General features: G+C 43.8%; 1 non-coding gene across 1 annotated transcript; it reads left to right on the top strand.

Annotated features, from left to right (window-relative positions):
- The first annotated feature begins 1756 nt into the window (after positions 1-1756).
- On the top strand, positions 1757-1829 carry trnar-acg (transfer RNA arginine (anticodon ACG)). The gene has a single exon. It is a non-coding gene; the product is annotated as a tRNA-Arg (tRNA).
- The last annotated feature ends 6744 nt before the right edge of the window (positions 1830-8573 follow it).

Raw genomic sequence — 8573 nt, 5'->3', positions numbered from 1 at the left:
GTCAAAAAGCGACACTCGCCTGAAAGTTCATTTGGCCCGCTTGCACATGGAGGCGCAGGAAAAAGCCCAAGTGCGCCAGGCAGAATTTGAATTGCGCCTTGCAATTCGTAAGATGGAGATTGAGGCGGAGAAAGAGGTTAAGCTCCGACAGCTTGAGCTAGAAGCACGAAAGAATGCTCCTGCTGTGCAGCCAACCCACTCCGAGGCCTCTAGCGTGTCTCCTTTGCAAGATCCACTCTCTACCACCTTTGATGTAAGTAAGCACATTGCTTTAGTTCCTCTGTTTAGGGAGACGGAAGTTGATTCGTACTTTGGTGCATTCGAGCGAATTGCCACATCACTTCGTTGGCCTAAGGAGGTTTGGTCACTGCTTTTGCAGTGTAGATTAGTGGGCAAAGCTCAGGAAGTTTGTTCTACACTTTCTTTAGAAGAAAGTTTGAATTACAATACTGTGAAAGCTGCTATCTTACGGGCTTATGAATTGGTTCCTGAGGCTTATAGACAACGCTTCAGAAATCATCGTAAAGTGTCAGACCAGACATTTGTTGAATTTGCTAGAGAGAAGGGCACTCTCTTTGATAAATGGGTTGTAGCCAGTAAAGTGAGTGACTTTAACTCATTGCGTGAGTTAATGCTCTTAGAGGAATTTAAGAACTGTTTGCCTGAACGCATTGTTGTGTATTTGAATGAGCAAAAAGTAACTACTTTATCGCAAGTCGCTGTTTTGGCAGATGAGTTCGTGCTCACTCATAAGAATGTTTTCATGTCTGTGCGTGCGGAGAAGACTTTGTCTACTCTAAGTTCCCAGTCTCAGTCTCCCCCAGTAAAAACTAGTTCCTCACGTCTTAAAGAGGAGCGTGAATGTTTTTATTGTCACAAGAGAGGTCATATAATTGCAGATTGTTTGGCCCTAAAACATAAGCAGCAGCAACAGCAACATCCTAAGAGTGCTGGGTTTGTTAAGACTGTTTCCCGTTCTGCTATTCCTTTGTCTAGTGAAAACAGTCTCCCTGACCCTAGTTATGATTAGTTATTTTTTTTCACTTTACCGTGAATCGGGCTCGGCTGCACAGAGGAGAGAGGACAGGTGACAGGGGAGTCACACGCTGGCGGTTTGAATACGCGGAAGATCACTGAGGGATCCACAGTATATGGACCCTCCGTGCGCCATCAGTCCACACTCCGGACTCTGAATCCTGCCATCCGAGTTAAGATCTCGGCAGAACCTGAGGCGCAGTTCCTTCTTAAAACGTAATCTGGTGAGCATTTCTAGAATCGTACTTGTATAGATGCAGCCTTTAATGTGTTGCTAGGTTAAAATTGATGATTTCTTGAACTTCAGTAGGCAACTGCCCTCTTGATTTCGGATTTAATTTCTTTATTACAGGGGCGCTTTTATGAAGACAGAGTCATGTTCAGGTACTTTGCTTGATGGAGGAAGCTCATTTCGGACTCTGTGATCTGCTCACCTGGAAAGGTCTGCTGTACTACTATAAGAGAGAAGTAGAGTCTGGAAGAAGGGACAATTTTATGATGCTTTGGAAGATAATGTTTTTTTTTTTCTTTGAAATCGAAATGAATCAGAATATCAGTGCAAAAGACAAACTCTTGGTTTGGTTTAAAGAGATATGGTTTTAAAACAGACAAAATGTAGAAAACAGGTGTTTCTCACTTTTGGAAAAGAATGGACCGGGGGTAATATTTTACTAGTTGCAGTGCTGATCTCACTGGGTTACAGTCCTGCAGTATCACACCAGGGCCAGTGGCGCAATGGATAACGCGTCTGACTACGGATCAGGAGATTGCAGGTTCGACTCCTGCCTGGCTCGGGTTGTTTTTAAAAGCATCGGGCTACTCCCTAAGCAGTCTGTGCTACTTACTGCATTGTAATCGTACCCAGTAAGAGATTTCCTTCATGTAAATGAACTGCACCTGACAGCATTAGAAAAACACCTGGGCTCAGTACGGTGCTGAGAGCTCAGCGTTGCTGTTGTTCTAATTAGCACGCACTGCATCGGCTATGAGCCCGAACTTTTCAAATATTCCGATCAGTTAGTCAACACGTAGTCCACATGAACGGTAGAAATATTCTCGTCTGTCTCTTGTTTGTATAGAACTGAATGTCCCTGACAATGTACTGTTAGTTTTAATTGAAGAACGGCATTTGTGTTCAAATATACCAGACAAGTTACCGGGGTAAAGTTAGCTTGAAGTTCGAAAACGATTTTGGCACGCCTGTAGCGCTTTCACGAAATCTCTTAGAGTTACAAAAACACTTGCTTTGTGTATAAAATACATTGTGGATGCTTTCTCAGCCTTTACTTTTTCGTTTTTATGACATTTTTTTGACCAAGCACGAATATGCTTTTGTCCATATCTCCGCAATGGAAGCACAGAACGCCTTCAAACCAAAAGCATTTTAAAGACCACGACTTGTGGATATTTCCACAGCCTTTACATCAATCTATCGGTGAGCTAATTATCTTTTTTTAAACCTCCGGTTTTTCATCGATGCGTAATTACGCACGAACTGGAACCCGGGGGACCGCTGTGTGCACACGTTCACAAAGCGAGAAATACTGTTCAATACGGCTTCATGCGAAAAACCCGTATACTGTATGACCATAGGAAGCAGAACAGCGCGGTCTCCCATTACCCAGACTGTAAGCACGGGAATAAAGCTTTGTTTGATTTCTGAAACCCTTCCTTTACGTCCTGTTTTCATTCAGGTAAGGGTCAACTATATTCACAATACTACTGACAGCAGGAAGATTAAAATATTCTTTACTCAGCAGCTTATTAAAAACAGCTCCCATGATGTTCAAACCGATTTTTTACACAGAACACTGACACAGCTTTGTGTTCTGAATCTCTTTTTCTCTTGCTTTTATTTAATGTGGCACAATGCACTGGTTCACAAACCAATAGCATTTAAACCACAGCACCCACAATGCTGCAGGTAAGTGTTTTGCACACTAAGCAGGTCATCTGACTATTCCCAGCTTTGTTTTGGGTTATGGAACCTTTATTTTTTTATGATTTTCTGAAGATAACACTACAGGTGGGATGGGTGGGTTGTCTTCATGGCTCAATAGCATTTCAAATACAGCACCCACAGTGCTGAAACCAAGTGTTTTACACACCAGACAGGCCCCCGAACCTCATACAACCTTGCTGTGGCTGTGGCCCCTTTCTTTAATTTTTTTATGATTTTCTGAAGATAACACTACAGGTAATACACTGGGACAGGTGGGTCGTCTTCATGGCTCAATAGCATTTCAAATACAGCACCCACTCTGCTGAAACCAAGTGTTTTACACACCAGACAGGCCCCCAAACCTCATACAACCTTACTGTGGCTGTGGCCCCTTTCTTTATTTTGTAATGATTTTCTGAAGATAACACTACAGGTAATACACTGGGACGGGTGGGTCGTCTTCATGGCTCAATTGCATTTCAAATACAGCACCCACTCTGCTGAAACCAAGTGTTTTACACACCAGACAGGCCCCCAAACCTCATACAACCTTACTGTGGCTGTGGCCCCTTTCTTTAATTTTTTTATGATTTTCTGAAGATAACACTACAGGTAATACACTGGGACAGGTGGGTCGTCTTCATGGCTCAATAGCATTTCAAATACAGCACCCACTCTGCTGAAACCAAGTGTTTTACACACCAGACAGGCCCCCAAACCTCATACAACCTTACTGTGGCTGTGGCCCCTTTCTTTATTTTGTAATGATTTTCTGAAGATAACACTACAGGTAATACACTGGGACGGGTGGGTCGTCTTCATGGCTCAATTGCATTTCAAATACAGCACCCACTCTGCTGAAACCAAGTGTTTTACACACCAGACAGGCCCCCAAACCTCATACAACCTTACTGTGGCTGTGGCCCCTTTCTTTATTTTGTAATGATTTTCTGAAGATAACACTACAGGTAATACACTGGGACGGGTGGGTCGTCTTCATGGCTCAATAGCATTTCGAATACAACAGCCACACTGCTGAAACCAGGTGTTTTACACACCAGACAGCCCCCAGAACCTTATACAACCTTGCTGTGGTTGTGGCCCCTTTCTTTATTTTTTTATGAGTTTTTCAATATGGCACCATTAGACAGGCGGTACATGGGGATAGTACATTGTGCTCTTCACGAGTCAATAGCTCTTCAAGCACAACAGCCACAGTGCTGCAACCAGGTGTTTTACACACCAGACAGCTCCCCTAACCTTATACAACCTCGCTTTGAGTTGTTTAACATTTCTTTCAAATCACTTGGGTTCATCAATCATTTGATCATTTTTCAGCGTGGAATAAACCTATTACTTGTTCCTTGGAGATTACCATCTGCTGATAAGATATGATCGCTATATTGACCATATACAATTTCTTGCATAAGGAATTCATATTTTGCATACACCGATCCCCCCGGAGTCCCAAGTGATTCTGGTTTTGGAAAGCTAAAGGACAATGAGCTTCACGATACCAGGGGGACAGTGGGTGGTCAAGTCTCCCCTAAACAATGGATCTTGTCAGATTATGATGTCAGTGCATTTAATAAATGTTGTTGAACTCTCTTTAGCCCAAATACAGAGGAGCCCAGACCCAGAATGTTACTGACAGAGAGTGATCTCATTATGTGTGTTTGGATTTTAACAACTATTTTTATTGTTTGCTAGAACCAAAACAATCTATGTTAGACATTTTCATCTTCAGCCAAAAATACAAACCTGTGTACGTAGTGTGGTGCAGGTTCTTGTCCCATCCTGCTCTTGGTCCAGGTTGGAGGGTTGCACCGATTCTGAATCTTGTTAGCTGGTATGGATGGGTTTGGGGGTGTTGATACCAGAGTGGTCCAGGAGGGGGATTCAGGTGTCTCGGGGGCATTCTTGTTTTTCTATGAGTTCAGGTTGATTCTGTTGGTTCTGTCATGAATCTCCCTCACGCAGGCAAGCGCTCCCGCATTCCCTCGAGCTCTCCCCATACCAAACGTGCACATGTCAATCAGTCCTCTACTTAAACCCTCATCTGTTCCCCGGTCATTGCTCACGATTGAGATTCTGTCCCGGAGCTTACCTACTAACTACGCTTTTGCCTTACTATGACTTCTCCCCTGGACCTCGACCCCGCTTTTCCGACAACTGCTTTAGCCACTCGATTTTGTACCTTCGCCTGTTTTACGCTTTCTCGGATCCTGACCCCAGCCTGTCTCTTCATTTACGCCTCTGCCTACCGACGCAACTTCTACGCCTTCCCGGACTCGGGCCCCTGCCTGTTTACTCCGACTACGCCTGCGTCTTGGGCCAACCCTACCAAGGGCACCGCATTGGATCCCTATCCTCAGCAGTCAGCCCCTGCGTGACAGGTTCTGAGTGTCTTGGTTACATCCGTTTGTGTGTATAGATGAAAAAGCTATTGAAGAGCACCCCCACACCCCCCACCCGTCTTGGTGGAAGTTGCCATGTTCAAAAAATCCTAAAAAGATAATTAAAGTTGCACACAACAAAGCATGACTGTGAAAGGTCAGGAGGCCTGCCTAGTGAGCACAACACTTGATTACAGTCAAAAAAAACATTAAAAAATAAAGAAATGTTCCACAACTCAAAGCGAGGTTGTATAAGGTTAGGGGAAATGTCTGGTGTAAAACACCTGGTTGCAGCACTGTGGCTGTTGTGCTTGAAGAGCTATTGACTCATGAATAGCACCCCCCAATCCCCATGTACCGCCTGTCTAATGGTGCCATATTGAAAAACTAAAATTCTTATTAAAAAAATAAATAAAGGGGCCACAACCACAGAAAGGTTGTATAAGGTTAGGGGACCTGTGTGGTGTGTAAAACACTTGGTTTCAGCAGTGTGGTTGTTGTATTTGAAATGCTATTGAGCCATGAAGACTACCCACCTATCGCACTGTGTTACCTGTAGTGTTATCTTCAGAAAATCATAAAAAAATAAAGAAAGGGGCCACAGCCACAGCAAGGTTGTACGAGGTTCTGGGGCCTGTCTGGTGTGTAAAACACTTGGTTTCAGCAGTGTGGGTGCTGTATTTGAAATGCTATTGAGCCATGAAGACGACCCACCTGTCCCAGTGTATTACCCGTAGTGTTATCTTCAAAAAATCATAAAAAATTAAAGAAAGGGGCCACAGCCACAGCAAGGTTATATAAAGTTAGGGGGCCTGTCTGGTGTGTAAAACACTTGGTTTCAACAGTGTGGGTGCTGTATTTGAAATGCTATTGAGCCATGAAGACGACCCACCTATCCCAGTGTATTACCTGTAGTGTTATCTTCAGAAAATCATAAAAAATTAAAGAAAGGGGCCACAGCCACAGCAAGGTTGTACGAGGTCCGGGGGCCTGTCTGGTGTGTAAAACACTTGGTTTCAGCAGTGTGGGTGCTGTATTTGAAATGCTATTGAGCCATGAAGACGACCCACCTGTCCCAGTGTATTACCCGTAGTGTTATCTTCAAAAAATCATAAAAAATTAAAGAAAGGGGCCACAGCCACAGCAAGGTTATATAAAGTTAGGGGGCCTGTCTGGTGTGTAAAACACTTGGTTTCAACAGTGTGGGTGCTGTATTTGAAATGCTATTGAGCCATGAAGACGACCCACCCGTCCCAGTGTATTACCTGTAGTGTTATCTTCAGAAAATCCTAAAAAATATAAAGAAAGGTTCCACAACCCAAAACAAAGCTGGGAAAAGTCAGAGGACCTGCTTAGTGTGCAAAACACTTGCTGCATTGTGGGTGCTGTGGTTTAAATGCTATTGGTTTGTGAACAGAATACCCCTATCCCAGTGCATTGTGCCATATTAAATAAAAGCATGACAAAAAGAGATTCAGAATGCAAAGCTGTGTCAGTGTTCTGTGTAAAAAATCGGTTTGAACATCATGGGAGCTGTTTTTAATAAGCTGCTGAGAAAAGAATATTTTAATCTTCCTGCTGTCAGTAGTATTGTGAATATAGTTGACCCTTACCTGAATGAAAACAGGGCGTAAAGGAAGGGTTTCAGAAATCAAACAAAGCTTTATTCCCGTGCTTACAGTCTGGGTAATGGGAGACCGCGCTGTTCTGCTTCCTATGGTCATATACGGGTTTTTCGCATGAAGCCGTATTGAACAGTATTTCTCGCGTTGTGAACGTGTGCACACAGCGGTCCCCCGGGTTCCAGTTCGTGCGTAATTACGCATCGATGAAAAACCGGAGGTTTAAAAAAAGATAATTAGCTCACTGATAGTTTGATGTAAAGGCTGTGGAAATATCCACAAGTCGTGGTCTTTAAAATGCATTTGGTTTGACGGCGTTCTGTGCTTCCATTGCGAAGATATGGACAAAAGAATATTCGTGCATGGTCAAAAAAATGTCATAAAATCGAAAAAGTAAAGGCTGAGAAACCATCCACAATGTATTTTATACACAAAACAAGCATTCTCGCAACTCTAAGAGGTTTCGTGAAAGCGCTACAGGCGTGCCAAAATCGTTTTCGAACTTCGAGCTAACTTTACCCCGGTAGACAAGTTTACCTAACTGCTCATGCGCCACTCAGTTGTAATTAGTCAAGAAATAAAGTCGAAAAACAGCTGCGGGTTTGATTCTGAACGTATGAGATTTCAGCGCATTTTACTTCCATTGACAAATGATAGAGATTCGAAGAGAGATCCTTCAGACCAGCAAGCAAACCCACGGCTATTTCGGTTTTCTATCTAGGCAACGTTGGTGTCTGCAATAGCATACATGAAAGCGTGATGCAATTTCTGTGGCTACATTTGTTGCACGTCATGCACAGTAAGAGTGTTTCTAACACCAAATAAAAAGTCAACAATTAGCGATGACGCCTTCTCCTCAGTTAACCCACTGAAACCCTTGCTGTTAACAGTTCTTTACTGCGTGGTTTACGAGCACCTACATATCGTGTCGGTTCTTTCAGCTTTATTCATTAGGTTTTCAAAGGCATAAGTAGAGCACCAGAGGTGCGAACGCAAAATGTGTGGTTACCTGAAGAATTGCTTTCAATGGCAGCGGGTCCAAGCGATTTAGCGTTTTTATAGTGCCGGGAAAGGAGAAACGGCACTTTGCCTTTGCCGCGCAGGCACAAGGCGACGTGCGGCAGACGCCGGAGTCGGCAAGTTCCGAACTTGCGCGGGGAGTCCCCAACGCACTTAACCACTCGGCCACGACAAAAGCGAGTTTGCTGCCGCCGCATTCCTCCTATAATCTAACACGGAGTGCGAGGTGGCTGCGGAAACCTTTTTAAAGTCGCTCTCCGTTAAAAAAAATACCTTTCACAAGATTCGTGCCGGCAGACAGACACGCCTCAGAGGGTTTAAGGCTGGCTTCACGTTCAAATGATAAAGTCCCCCAGTCCGGATGTCAAAATGCAACTTTGGCAGACAGAAAAAACATCAACAAACCACAAAAGGTTTTTACAAGCTGCACCACACTGCACTTTCAAAAGCATTTACATTCGTGTTAGACGCGGGAATTGCCTTTGATTTGCGCGCTTACGAACGCCATGGAAAACGAAACAAAACTAAAGCCCTCAGCTCCTGCACTTGATTATAATG

Source organism: Lepisosteus oculatus, unplaced genomic scaffold (genome assembly GCF_040954835.1).
Source record: "Lepisosteus oculatus isolate fLepOcu1 unplaced genomic scaffold, fLepOcu1.hap2 HAP2_SCAFFOLD_40, whole genome shotgun sequence".
Lineage (NCBI taxonomy): Eukaryota > Metazoa > Chordata > Actinopteri > Semionotiformes > Lepisosteidae > Lepisosteus > Lepisosteus oculatus.
Note: the sequence above shows the minus strand (reverse complement) of the source record. Positions and strands in the feature narration are given on the sequence as shown.